Source organism: Marmota flaviventris, chromosome 7 (assembly GCF_047511675.1).
Source record: "Marmota flaviventris isolate mMarFla1 chromosome 7, mMarFla1.hap1, whole genome shotgun sequence".
NCBI lineage: Eukaryota > Metazoa > Chordata > Mammalia > Rodentia > Sciuridae > Marmota > Marmota flaviventris.
In genome coordinates, this window is record NC_092504.1 from 68943103 (window position 1) to 68957109 (window position 14007).

At 35.8% G+C, this 14007-nt stretch overlaps 1 protein-coding gene across 3 annotated transcripts in view; it reads left to right on the forward strand.

The window, feature by feature from the left end:
• The window catches only part of Arhgap24 (Rho GTPase activating protein 24), a 482648-nt gene that overhangs the window by 34133 nt on the left and 434508 nt on the right, over nt 1–14007 (forward strand). The window contains exon 2 of one of the 3 annotated variants that reach the window (XM_071614402.1): nt 5600–5640. The exons of the other annotated variants lie outside the window; for them this stretch is intronic. The gene's annotated coding sequence lies outside the window, so the exon portion shown is untranslated. The remainder of the gene's footprint in view (nt 1–5599; nt 5641–14007) is intronic. 3 annotated transcript variants of the gene reach the window in all.

Consider the following 14007-nt stretch of genomic DNA (forward strand, 5'->3'; position numbering starts at 1 on the left):
CTCCTCTCTGCTAAATTAAGAAATGTGGCACTGTGTCTCTAACTGTTAGTTAAACTGTCCCAGAAGTTTCCAGACATACTACAGCTCTGCCAGTTTGGAGTCTACCCTGGTGTTCAATTCCCTTATACATCTTTAAAATTTCTGATCTAAATGAAACAAGAGGTAGTTATGGTTGAGTTCCTTTTTCTCTTAAGTTGGTTAATGAAAAGTGTTCAGCCCCTTAACCACATAAAATAAATGCACAAGTAATGAGGCATGCTAATAGTTTTTTTTCTTTGGGGATAGAGGCAAGGAGGTTTTTGTGGGGAAAAATACTTGTTTGCAAAGAATTGGTGTTAATGTGTCAGAAGTGACTAATATCTTGAATCTCATGCAGATACCTACTACAGGGGAACTAAGGACACAGTTAAATAATGGCCAAATTTATACCAGGATTGCTTAATTAATGCTAAATCCCCACGTGGCTTACACCCTAGTGAGCAGGGCAAGGCCACACTCATCGTTTGCAGATACCCTGCACTTCTTTAAAACACAGTAGACAGACAGCAGCCCAGATGGCTTGTAGACATTTACCAAATACCTAATATTCTCATCATAACACTCTTTCTTGACACATGGATTCCCTCTGCCTGAAATGTCCTCCTTTCTTCCTTGTTCACTTATAAATGTCACAAAATGACTTCCTTCTTTGTCCACCCATGAATTACATAGTCATTTCTCAATATTGTGTTAGTAGACCTTTCCCAGGAAGGAATACTTTGCTATTCTATTTTTTTTAGTTACATCAACAGAAATTGGAAGAGAGTCCTAGAATAGCTTGACTCTGGGCCTTACCTCTCTGACCTACATGGGGAAGTCCTCAGGCCCATTGAATTCTTGGCAAAAGACTATAGTGAAAGTAAAGATGACTTTCCCCCCACTAAAGCCTGGAGAAGAATTAAAATATTTAGGCCCCTGAGATCTACATTCCAACCCATTTCTCAAGTAAGTCTTCTGTACACTGAAGTTGAATGTTTACTGAAAATTCTACCACTTTCTCTTGTCCTTTCATAAAAATACAAAATGCAGCTTTTAATTACCAATAAGTACCTACCCACATCTATCAGAAAATGAAAGGTACCTATAATAGCAAAGGAAAAGAATCATTAGAAACATTATTTTCAAACATCATCATACATTTATTTTGTCTTTCATTTGCTTCAGAAAGCATATAATTTTACTGCTTCAATTCATGTCATTCCTGATATCAGAGATGAAACATCACAACTAAATGCCTCATGATTACTGAACAACTTAGACTGTTGTTGTGTGTTTCATTGTTCTTATTAAGGTGCTCTTACTTACTAGACCTCACTCAGAATGACTTCTAACTTAAATGAGATCTGGAATATAGGAACCCATAACTCTGCTTCATTGCCCATATGGAAATTAGAATTCTAGTAAAGCAGCTAAGACCTACATTTCAAAAATGGGAAATATAAAACAGTATATACTGATAAGGTCAACATTTGTTAGATTGTTTTTTTGTTCAGGAATTTAGGGGAACGTCAAATACATGTGACTTGAGGTTGTGTACAGAGCTCTATGGTGGAGGTGGGATTTGAGATTTGATGGCTTGGTTTGTATGGACTGGGGAAAGACACTCCCAGACTGTGGACTCCTTGAACACACTGATTCTGATGATTTCATCTTCCCCATCCAAAAGCCTTTGGTGCCTGGCGTGGAGTAGAAAGAAATTTGGTGTGTATTTATGAATGTCATCAATTTGCTAACAGCATTCACAGAGGAAAGAGTGAGGAAATGGTGAAGCCTGGGCTTCATGTGAAGTGGGTAGCAACAGATCTAAGCTTTCCGGTTGTTTTCTGATCTAAAAGTGAAAATGACTCATCACTTCTTCATAGGGTTGTTGGAACTATTCACATAAGTGAAATGACTTGATAGACAAATAAGGGACTATGTAGATCCAGAAATTCACTCTCACTTGGCTAGGGATAGATTCTTATTCATCATTGTAATTATCACCTTTCTTAGAAATCGATAACCATAAAAAGTTGTTTAGTAAATGAATCAATAAATTGGGAGTGACCTACCCCTGTCATTTGGCTATATTTCTATTTGTTTCATCGCCTAAAAATACATACACATTCTTGTTAAAAAAGAGTCTAAAATACGACTAAATGAACTTTAAGGAAAAGTTTGAAGTCTCTGATTATGAACAAAGTTGATGTGTTTAAGTACATGGATATTTTAATATCTTTTGCATTTTCAATAATTTACATACATATATACATAAACACACACACACACACACACACACACACACACACACACACATATATATATATATATATATATATACTTTTTTCTTTTTTTACTTGTCTTATACAAGACAGTAGAGTATATTTTGATATATGTGGAGTATAAATTATTATAATGTTTTTTCTTGCATATTCTTAAGCAACTAGTATTGATTCAGAGTTATGAACTTTCTAGATAAAAGGCCTCAAGATCAAGTTTGTCCACTGTCTAGAAAGCATACTTCAATTAAAATATGCCTCCATGTTGCTCATGCAATTTCTCTAATTTAAAGATGGGGAAAACATAAATGTATTTTCTAAAATCCTGATTTTAAAATACCCAATGAAAATACTTGGGGGATAAAAAGAGGATAAGGTTAATTATTAGAGAAAATTATATTAAAATGCTGACTTTTAAAAATGGACACAGTGACTGAAAGGAAAAATTTGCAGAATTGAGTGCTTTATTTTGAAGTCTCTAGGAGTGATCTCCCAGTCCTAAATTACAGCCTTTAAAACAGTATTCTTCTGCCTGATGCCTAAACATTTGACCTAAGGCTAAAAGACTTTTGTTATCATCAGCCAAAAGAGAAATTCACATCTTAAAGATAAAGCTCAACATCCTGTCTCTAGGCTCAGACAAACCTTGTGTTACATTCCTTCCCTCCATTCCCACTGCTGTGACCCCTTCCCAGTCCCTTACCATTTGATGTCTGGCTTATTGCTGTTTTGCACAACAGTTCAACCTATCTGTATTTGCTTTACTGCAACCCAATCCCAGCTGGCATATTGGTGCCAGGTCAGTCTTAATAAACCACTTTTTTCATCAGATTGTTCCCCTCACCACGAATCTACATTGGCTTCCTGTTTCAGGGACCTGCCAAGCATACTGACCCCAGCAGCCCTAGGGAGGTTGGTCTTTCCACGGCCTCCTCCCACATTCTAAGGCTTCTCCAGGGCCTTTCTCTTCTGACCTTCCCTTGCATGGCAGTGCCTCCTCGGCCCTTGTCTCAGTCTTGTCAAGCCTGGCTGTGGTCTTACCTTCTGTGAAACCTTCTTCTCGTCTATGGTGGGTTGAGATTTCAGAGAACATTCTAGCTATACAACAGATTTGCCATTTATAAAATTCTACTTTCTAGTAAAGATGCTCCTTGACTTATGAAGGGGTTACCTCCTGACGAACCCATGATAAGTTGAAAATATTGCAAGTTGAAGTGCCTTGAACCTACTGAACATCACAGCTTAGCAACACAGAACACTGAGGAATATCAGTGGTTTCCTCTAATTTAACTGGCAGGGACCTGGGACTCCCTGCTTCTGCACAGCCTCTCAAGAGCATAGCATACCACATGTCACCAGCCAGGCAAAAGATCAAACTTCAAAGAAGTTTTCACCTAATATGTATTCCTTTTGCACCATCATAACTCAAAAAAACTCCAGTTGAACCATTGATAAGTCAGGGACTGAGAGTGTTCTCTTTCACCCATATGTCCTAACTGCAAATTTCTTAATTGAATTTTAGGAAGCCCTCAGAAAAATAAGAAAAAGGGATATTTGGATTATAAAAAGACATATACACATTTAAAAATGTAGGCAATATGTTGCATAAACAAAATTCTCAATATATTTACTATATAAACATTTCCTAACACCAAAAGTTAAAGTGACACCTGAAGATCACTTTCTCTCTGAAGAACTTCTCTGTCCATACGTTTTTGTATACATCTGGTTTTGGGGATGTTTATTTGATACTGCTGACTTTCGTTTTGCTTTATCATGGTGCTTCTCTTGGCTGATTATATTAAGGGATGAGTCTACTTTGAACCCTGAAGCTTTTCATGGGATGTTTTATTATTTATTTGCATTGATGATAAGTATTACAAATGTAGATTATGATTACAGGTAGTAGAAACTGAATATATTGCATTTAAAAATGTTAATTTTATACGATGGGCTGCTGTCATTGTGTGCATCACTGGAGAGCCCTACTCTGAATAACTGTGATACTCCAACAGCGCTAAGAGCTAAGAGAGAGTGTTAACAAGATGTGCCTCCATATTTATGGCCCTTGATCTTTACTATCCAGAAATATTTCTCAAAGATCAAACCACAGCACAGTTGGCTCTTGGCATTAGAGAACTTGGGCTTTGATGGTGATCAAGTATTGCATGTGATGTGGCGGCTCCTAAAAAACACTCTTCAAAACAAAGTGATAGGAATACAGACGCTCTTTTGTTTTAGAGACAAGAAGTTGCCAAGATGAGGGGAAAACTTTTTTTTTTTAAGAGAATTTTCTCCTTTTGGAGTTTTGACTGGAAACTTATCCTCATGAGAAAGGGCCCTGGAATGTGTCTTATTTCTTTGTATTCAAGAAGAGGTGCTGCTAAGAACCTGAAGAAGGTGTCTGCCCTGTTACCCATAAGCAGAAGCACAGAATTTCACACCTTCACACATACACGCCCCATTTCCCCTCTTACTCTCCCTCTCATCTTTTCTTTCCTCTTTCTTTCTTACTTTTTTCCCTCTCTCCCCCTTTTTCTCACTTTCTCTTTCTCCTTTCCTCTTTCACTTTCTCTCTCTCTTTCCTCTCCTTTCACCCCTCTCCCTCCACCTTCTGTCCCCCCCACCTCAGTCCCCTCCCTTGTTCTTTCTCTTTCTCCACATTCCTCTGCTGCTGTCTCCAGGTTCACTTTTCTTCCTCCATACATCCAACTCATGATCATTTCTTTCTTTCTTTTTTTAAATCCCCTCCCTGAAAATATGTTTTCAATATGTCTTCTCTCTCTCTCTCTCTCTCTCTCTCTCTCTCTCTCTCTCCTCTCCTCTCCTCTCCTCTCCTCTCCTCTCCTCTCCCTCTCTCCCTCTCTCCTGAATGTCTTCTTCTCACTGTCATTTCTTTCTAGTTAAAGGAAATCCATGCCTCTGCTCTAGTAAACACTGACTATGGAGAAAGTATATTCTGTAGACTTGTCTTATTTGCCCATCCTAGTATTAATGTATTTTTCCTCAATGAGTTCTTTATTTATTCAAATAAAACAGTCCTCATAGCCACCCACAAATACAAAGAGCTGCCTTTGAAGAAGAAAATTGCTTCAGGATAAATGTTGCCTATTTCAGTAATTTAAAAGGGTAGAGTTCAGGTATTTCATGAAAGACGTTAAAATAATTACAAAACTTGTGGTTACCACAGCTGACAGAAAATAAGAATTTTGATTTTTTAAAAAAAAATTGTATGTATCTTCATGTAACTGGAATTTAATAAAATTAAAAACATGCTTTTTTTTTTTTTTACATGTAATCAGATGTTCCTCTAATCATCTGGAGAAGACTTCAAGCTCAGGTGGTATGGAAACATCCCACTCTGGAGGCTAAGAAGCTAGCTGCTGTTTTAGTTTATTAGGGCTACTGTCAACAAAGTACCACAAACTGGGTGGTTTAAAACAACAGAAATTTATTGTCCTCATTCATATGCCAAAAGTCCCAAATCAAGATATTAGCAGGGCCATCCTTCCTCTGAAATCTAAGGTGGCCTTTTCTGGTCTCTTCCTGGCCTCTGTGCCTTCATGGGCTTGCTGCTTCAGTCTCTACTTCGTCCATACTAGCCACCCTCCCTGTCTGACTATCATCATGTGACCTTCTAATGAGTATGTCATTCTTTCAAATTAGAGACCATCCTCTTCCAGTGTGCCCTCATCTTAACTAACTAAATATGCTATAACTCTATTTCCAAATATGGCCACATTCTGATATCACAGGGGTTAACATTTCAATATATCTATTTTGAGGGGACATGATTCAACTCCTAATAGGCAATCTGGGCTCAAATCTCATTTCCTGGGATCTCATTTTCATGTAATCATGTGACCTCTGCCATATTACTTAACCTCACTGAACCTCAACTATAACAGGCAAATAATTAAGTTCCTGCCTCCTAGTGCTGTGAAGATTAAATGAGACAGTGCTTTAGCATGATGCTCAGAAAATAAGGGCATTTTTTTTTACAATATCTTTATTTCATTTTTATGTGGTGCTGAGGATCGAACCCAGTGCCTCACGTGTGCTAGGCGAGCAACTCTACCACTGAGCCACAACTCTAGCCCAAATAAGGGCATTTTTTACATAAGTTTTTTTTTTTTTTTTCAATGCTCTGTGGTTGTTAGAGATACCGAACTCAAGCAGAGTCCTGGTCAAATGTCTTTATAACTGTCACAAGAAGTTTTTTAAAAAGCTTATTTAGTTTACATGTAAAACTAAAAATATTAGATATTGTATAATAATAACAAGCCATTTTTTGGTACATAAGAAATGGAGGTAGAGGGGTTAAATTATTTTCCACTGTCACAAATAATTTCAAGAAAACTTACTATTTCCATCAATTGTTCACACTCTGGGTCACAGAAACTGAAAGGATTTGAATGTGTTCTCCAGTTTAGGTGTGCAGTGTTGGTTTGTTTGTTTTGTATGAGGAATTGGACCCAGGGTGATTTAATACTGAACTACACACATAGTCCTTTTTATTATTATTGTTTTGTTTTGTTTTAATTTTGAGACAGGATATCACTAAGTTGCTGAGACTAGCCTTAAACTTGCAGTCCTCCTGCCTCAGCCTCCCAAGTTGCTGGGATTATAGGCATGAGCCCCTAAACCCAGCTTGTGTGGTCCCTTTTGACAGATGTGCTTTGTTATGGGACACATGCGCTGCTCTTTAGATTAACTGGAAATTGTCTCTGCTTTCTGCATTTTGGAGCTTCCTCTGAGGCATGGCTGTTGCTGTCCTTACACACAGAAAGATGGCAGTAATGGCTAGTAGACCTTCACCCGTCCACAGGAACATCTCAATCAAGGAGTGATTGATTCCACAGGAGATTTGCCGTATTATTCCAAGAGAGTTGGGAAAGAAGTTCATTTGGTATTGTCAGTTTAGAAGTGGCTGGCAAAGCTTCAACGGACACATTGAGTAAGGAGGAAACAGAAACCAGAATGCTCAGCTATGATTTCAGGCAATGGAGGAAGCATAAATCTTTTCCCATTTGCTGCCATCTTTAAACACGTGGGGATTCCTACTTTTTGGCTCTCAGGAGCACTAATATTCCATTACCTGTCTGATCACCATAATTCTTATTCCACTTATTAAAAACAGAAGTCACTGCGCACCACGTTTAAAGAGAAATATTTTCTTTCTCTGTGATTTTCAGTTCTCCTGTATCTAGCTGCCTAACATTCCCCATCTAGAATTATTTCCTTTTTCTTTTTAAATGTTCCTTGTGTATTTGTATTACTTGATTATATACATGTGTATCTGTTTTCTGAGGATGCTTGGACAAAAGAGAGAAAACAATTTTGTAATAGTTTTAACAAAGGGAAATTTATTGACTCATGACAAACTATGGGGAGGATTGACTGCATTATGTAATTAACATTAGCAAAGTCTAGAATTGGGGACTTATTACTATTGGGATTCTCTATAGTCATCTTTTTTTTCCTTCTCCCTCACCATGGTCATGTCTTTCTTTAAAATTGTATTTTTCACCAGTCAGGGACCATTTCTGTAGAAAGAACTTGTTGAAATTTCTGTAGCCCAGTGATCTAAATAGAAGATTTCTCTTCTCTTATCATGGATTTGATCAATCTCTTCAACAGTGTGTGAACAGCTCAACTCAGTAGAATATGTACATTTCAGCCAATGGAGTGGGACTCATTATCACAACAGTAGCTAATACCAGAGTCATATGTCCAAAGGAAGATGGCTTAGAAAATAGGTGATATTTGGGTTGCTAAAATAATAGATGCCCAATAGTGAGAAAAAAATTCATACCTAAAACATTTTAAATTATTTTTCCCCTTGTGATGGATTCTCTACTCTTTAGACAGCCTAATTCTGTTTTGTCTATAACTGTCGTTATAGAATATAACTTACAACTTCTATGTTACAGACATATAACTGTCTTCAAGGTTTGATCGAAGTCACAGTTTCTGTGTCTCCACCTGCTCTCCATGAACCCTGCCACGACAGGGGTCCTACTGCACATACATTGCCTTTTCCCACTGATGGTTCTCTTATGTTCCTATTTTCTATTTCTGGAAATTATTTCCTCATCCATCTCATTGAAAGTCTTTGTGGAATGACCCATTTATATATAATTCCTGAAGCTTTTATTTTAGGATGAAGCAACTTCTTCCGTTTTGGCATCATACTGTATATAATGTAAAACTTGTTCTTTTTTGGTTAACTTCTTGTCACATGCTATGCTCCCTTTTTCTACACTCAGTTAATAATTATACACCAGTGGGATTTTCTTGTTGTAGTTGTTGTATTTATTTTTTTGATACTGGGGATTGAACGCAGAGGTATTCAACCACTGAGCCACATCCCCATCCCTATTTTGTATTGTATTTAGAGACAGAGTCTCACTGAGTTGCTTAGTGCCTTGCTGTTGCTGAGGCTGACTTTGAACTCCTGATCCTCTTGCCTCAGCCTCCATAGCTGCTGGGATTATAGGTGTGCGCCAAGGTGCCTGGCTACCCAGAAGTTTTATGTAGGCCATCCATTCCCCACAGGAGAAAAGACTCCATGGGGTTTCTCCTTGTGTCCCAGGTACTTGCACATCCAGTAACTGTTTGAATCTGGAGTAGCAGAGAGAAAAGGGTGGGTAGTGGAAGGAGAAGGAGCCACATTTGTTCCCACTTTCCCAGAAAGTCCTACATTAAACTTGTCCAAGGTTCTTGTCCAGTGATGTATTCACCGTGAACTTGCTGTGGTTTCACTAGACCACTGGATCACCTACTGTTTTTGCATTAATAAAAACATAGAAATTATTCCAAATTTTTAAATCAAAATAATATCTTCTTTCTTGATTTTCATGCTTCCGGAAATAGACATTAAGATGAAAATCTGAATGAATCTGATTTTGGGGGCAGTGATCCAAGGAAGCATGCTGAGGACTGGAGAAACCAGACAGGGAAAGATAAAGGACCAATTAAGAGTATTTATGGAGAAGTGGCTGCTCAGGCAGCTGGGGCAGCTCCTGCAGAGACATAATGGAGAGCATTTTTCAGATTTGAAGTTGGAGCCTAGGCCTCCAGGACTTTTAGCCACCCTGTATGTATAGGCTAAGCTTACACTTGTGATCTGAGAAAACCCCAAACCGAGGAGCACTTTTTATTTACAGTTTTTTAAGATATATTTTCTAAATGATAAATCATTTAGATGGTTAAAAAGTAAAAACTATTTATATAAAAAGTATACTCAGAGAAATCTTCTTTCCATATGTGATTCCCCCAACCTATACCCACTCTATAAAGGTAATTTTTTAATTTGTTATATTTTAATGTTTTTTTTTAGCCTTGGGTTTTGTTATGTGTTTTATATATATATATATATATATATATATATATATATATATATATATATATATATATATACACATACACACACACACACACACACACTATATAGTATATATGCACACATACACACTATATATAATATACATACATGTATACTTATATATATATACACATGCATATATATATAAACTTAGGTTAAAGTTATTCATGTTTCTATATGTGTATATATAGTTCATATACGCACACATATATGTTCTAATTTTGCTCCTTTTTTATATCATAAAAGTTAGGATGATATATAAATATCCTCCCTCCCTCTCTCTCTCTCTCTCCCCCTCTCCTTTTCACTCAACACTATGTCCTTAAATCTCTTCATTAGCAATTCCCCAAACTCTTCCTTGTTATTACTTTATAGCTTATAGCTTCATATTATTTCATTGTGTGATATATCAGTTTTTCTGCCAGTCTGCCATGGATTCTTATTTAGGCTATATCCAAATATTTATTTCACAATAATGCCAGAAGTAACAATGAGCATATTTTCTCATAATTTTAGGAGAAAATCTTCAAGGTAAAATCCATGAAGTGGCATTGCTCACTCAAAAGGGAAATGCACAGTGGTTTCAGTATTGTATATTCTTACTTCTAGGGTTGTATAATATAGCACTCCTACATCAATATCTGACAGTGTTTATCTCTGTTCTGCCAACAGAGAAGGCTGTCAAACCTGAACCTTTTTGCCTATTTAATCTATGTTATACTTCTAATTTCTCTTATTTTGGGAATTTCATTTTCTCTACTTGTTTTGGGGATTGGGAAATTTGCATATTTTTTTCTGTAAACATCATATATTTTTTATTTCTTTTTGTTGGAATTTTTTCTGTTCTTTAATTATAAGAGGTTTTTTTAATTAAAGTGATTGAGATTTAGTCTTACATTTGCAATACATATTGCAAATATTTTCTCTATCATTATTCTTTTGGCTTTAGTTTATTTTTAAATTTAGACATGCTAAAGTCTTTCACAACCCTAATTTTACTACATTTATTAATCTTTTATTATATTTGGATTATTAATGATAATTAAAAGGACTTTACAGTTTTTAATTTTTTTGAATACTTATATGATTTAATTTTTTTTTAATTAGATAACTTATTCATTTGGGGTTTATTTCTGATTTTCCCTTCTAAATAGATGTTAGTCTATCTGCATGTGCCTGAATCAGTACTTCACTTTATTATACTTTATTTTTCTTTCTTCTTCGTTTTGCTCTGGTCAGGGATTGAACCCAGGGTGCTTTACCACTTAGCTATATCCCCAGCCTTTTTACTTTTTATTTAGAGACAGGGTGTCACTAAGTTGCTTGGGGCCTTGCTTAGTTTTTGAGGTGGCTTTGAACTTGCGATCCTCAACCTCCTGAGCCCCTGGGATTACAGGAGTGATAGATCACTGTTTTAAACACAGAAATTTCATAGTAAATTAACCTGTAGGTTTAGGAGACTTAGCTCATTTACCCCCACAGCTAAATGAGTTAAAAAAAATCATTACTTCCTTTACCTGTCTCTTATTTTTTACAATTAAGATTTCCTCCCAATTTTAACAAAAAATGTTTAACATGTTATTTTTGCCTATATAGTTTTTCCAATTATTGTATAATTGTGTATATTTTTATGACTTATACTGATAGCCAAATTGTTTTCAAATATAAAACTTACATAATGGCTATCACAAAATTTTTAAATATTAATTTAAATATCTACCATAAAAATCAAAAACCTAATTTATTTAGTTTTTCAAATGTTTAAAAGGTTAAACATTTTCTTCTGTTTCACTGATAATCATTTCTCTTTTTGTGATTTGTTTTGTTTCCTTTTATTTTAGTATTTTTATTAATTCATATGCATGTAAATCCTTCATCAATCATGCTTTCTGCGGTGTTTACCCACTTTATTAATTTTTTAATATTATTTGTATTTTCTGTCTGATATTTCGAGCTTTTAGGTTGAAACCTGTGACTTCACTTTTATTATTTCATTGGTTATTTCTAAAATAGTTTCCCATTCATGGGTTTGATATATATTTATAATTTTAAATGACTACATAATATTTATGCAAAACATAAGAACAATTCTCACTTGCTTAGTGATTTTCTTTCCTAGCCTAATGTGGGTTTTAAGCAATAAATTAGAAGGCAGAATGATTGTCACAGGCAGGCACACTGACAGCTCTAAAAAGTGACATTTCATGAAAGGACAAGAGTCTTCCTAAAATTATCACACAGAAATCCTTAAAATTATAGCAATCTAAGGCCAATGAAGGTGGGAGAAACAAACCTCAGAATGCCCTAAACAAATGTTCAGAAAGCAATTGCAGAGTTATCATGGAAGCACTAAATGATATTCAGAATTCATGAAGAAGAAACAGATAAATACAGAAAATGCATTTAGAGACATTTCCAACTCAGGTAATTAAATATGAAAAACAATTGGTGCTTAGAGGCATAAAATTCTTAGCTAACCAGAAAAATTGATGGTGAAGAATGACTTGTTCCTAGGGGTTTTCCATTTAGATGACATTTTATGAAAATTATTTGTTACCTGTTTTATATGGCTTCCTGGATGATAAATTCCTTGGGAATAATAATCATGATTTATTCCTCGACTCCTCTGTAGTGCCACATATTAATAGGTATTGAAGGCCCGCTGAGTGCTGTTGCTCTGTATATTTACTTGAACTCACTATCCCACTTTCCAAGGAAGGAAACAAAGGCTCAGAGAAGTAAAGCTCCTTCGTCAAGGCTGAATATGAACCCAGGGCAGTCTGGCTCCCACCTCGCTAACCCCCTCCTCGTGCTACCTGGAATAGCTTAGCTTGCTGCCAAGTAAATCATCAAATAAACAACCTAGTACTAATTCTTATCAGGGAGAGCTTGGGAGTGGATGAGATAGTGTTTATAAAGAGGCAAGTTTTGTAGACAAAAAAAAATGATATCTCAATGAAATTATAAAGTCCATTTACTTAATTACTTTTCTCAGACCACCTGAGGCAGCCCAGAGCTTAAAAGAGCAGCAACTTGAATTGGTCGCTGTGGTGCATGCCTGTAGTCCCAGAGGCTCTGGAGGCTGAGGCAGGAGGATCCTGAGTTCAAAGCCAGCCTCAATTGAAAGGAAGGTGTTAAGCAACTCAGTGAGACCCTGTCTCTACATAAGATACAAAATAGACTGAGGATGTGGGTCAGTGGTTGAGTGCCCCTGAGTTCAAGCACTGATATCAAAAAAATAAAAAGGCAAAAAAGCAGTAACTTGATTCTTCTAGGATCCAAATGTATTTATTTCTGGAGGAAATAAAATCTGTATTAAGGCACAGTATCTCATGTCATGTGGTTCTTCACCTTTCCCTGCACTGAATTTGTTACTGGAACTGAGTACCTCTTAGCATTGCTGATTATAAAAATGCAAGCAAGAGAAAGCCCTTTATCTATCTTTGAAACCCTCCCTGTCCGTGGTTTTGTTGTCGTTTATTATACTACATATTTTTCCAATTCCATCTTGCAAAATTTTTCAAATTCCATCTTTTTTTAAATTTTTATTGTTGGTTGTTCAAATTATTACATAGTTCTTGACATATCATACTTCACACTTGAATCAAATTCCATCTTGCAAAAATATTTTTGTGGACATGATGATTTTTGAAAGACACTTTTATAATTGTTCTATGCATTTAATTATTACTCACTCCACCATTTTTTAACCTCAGGGAGGATTTATAAACATACTTGCCTAGTGAAATGAAGCTGCTCACATACCTTTCCTTTGTTACTTGATTAATTGTTGCTTCAAAAACATTTGGGCCCATTTCTCAACATTAAGTTGGCTACTCAAAACAAATAGTATATATAAAATAGTTTTTAATTTATACATTTAGTGTAGGAAAGTATATAAAATTTATGTGGTTTTGTGATGCAAAGGATGAATAAGTCAGTGGGGACTTTTCAAATGCCCCATAAATCTGAGTGTTCAAGTGATAGGGGAGAAATATAAAATATGAGAGATATTGGTAGACTTCTTAGATTATAATACCATTGTCTCAGGGAATATGGCAAATGCCAAATCTGAACTAAATTTTCTATCTCTTTTGGTTTCATATAAATTGGAAGAGTCCTTAATGAAGGGAGTGGGCATAGGAAATATTCCCTCTGAAAACTCTGATTATGTTGCTCATTCCTCAAGAATGCCTAACATAGTGCAAAGAACTCAGTGGGTACTTGATCAATTATAACATTTACAAATATGAACAAGATTTAGGGGAAGAAATTTTCCTAAATATCTTTCCATATTCTGCTTTCCAATTTATGCTAGCATAA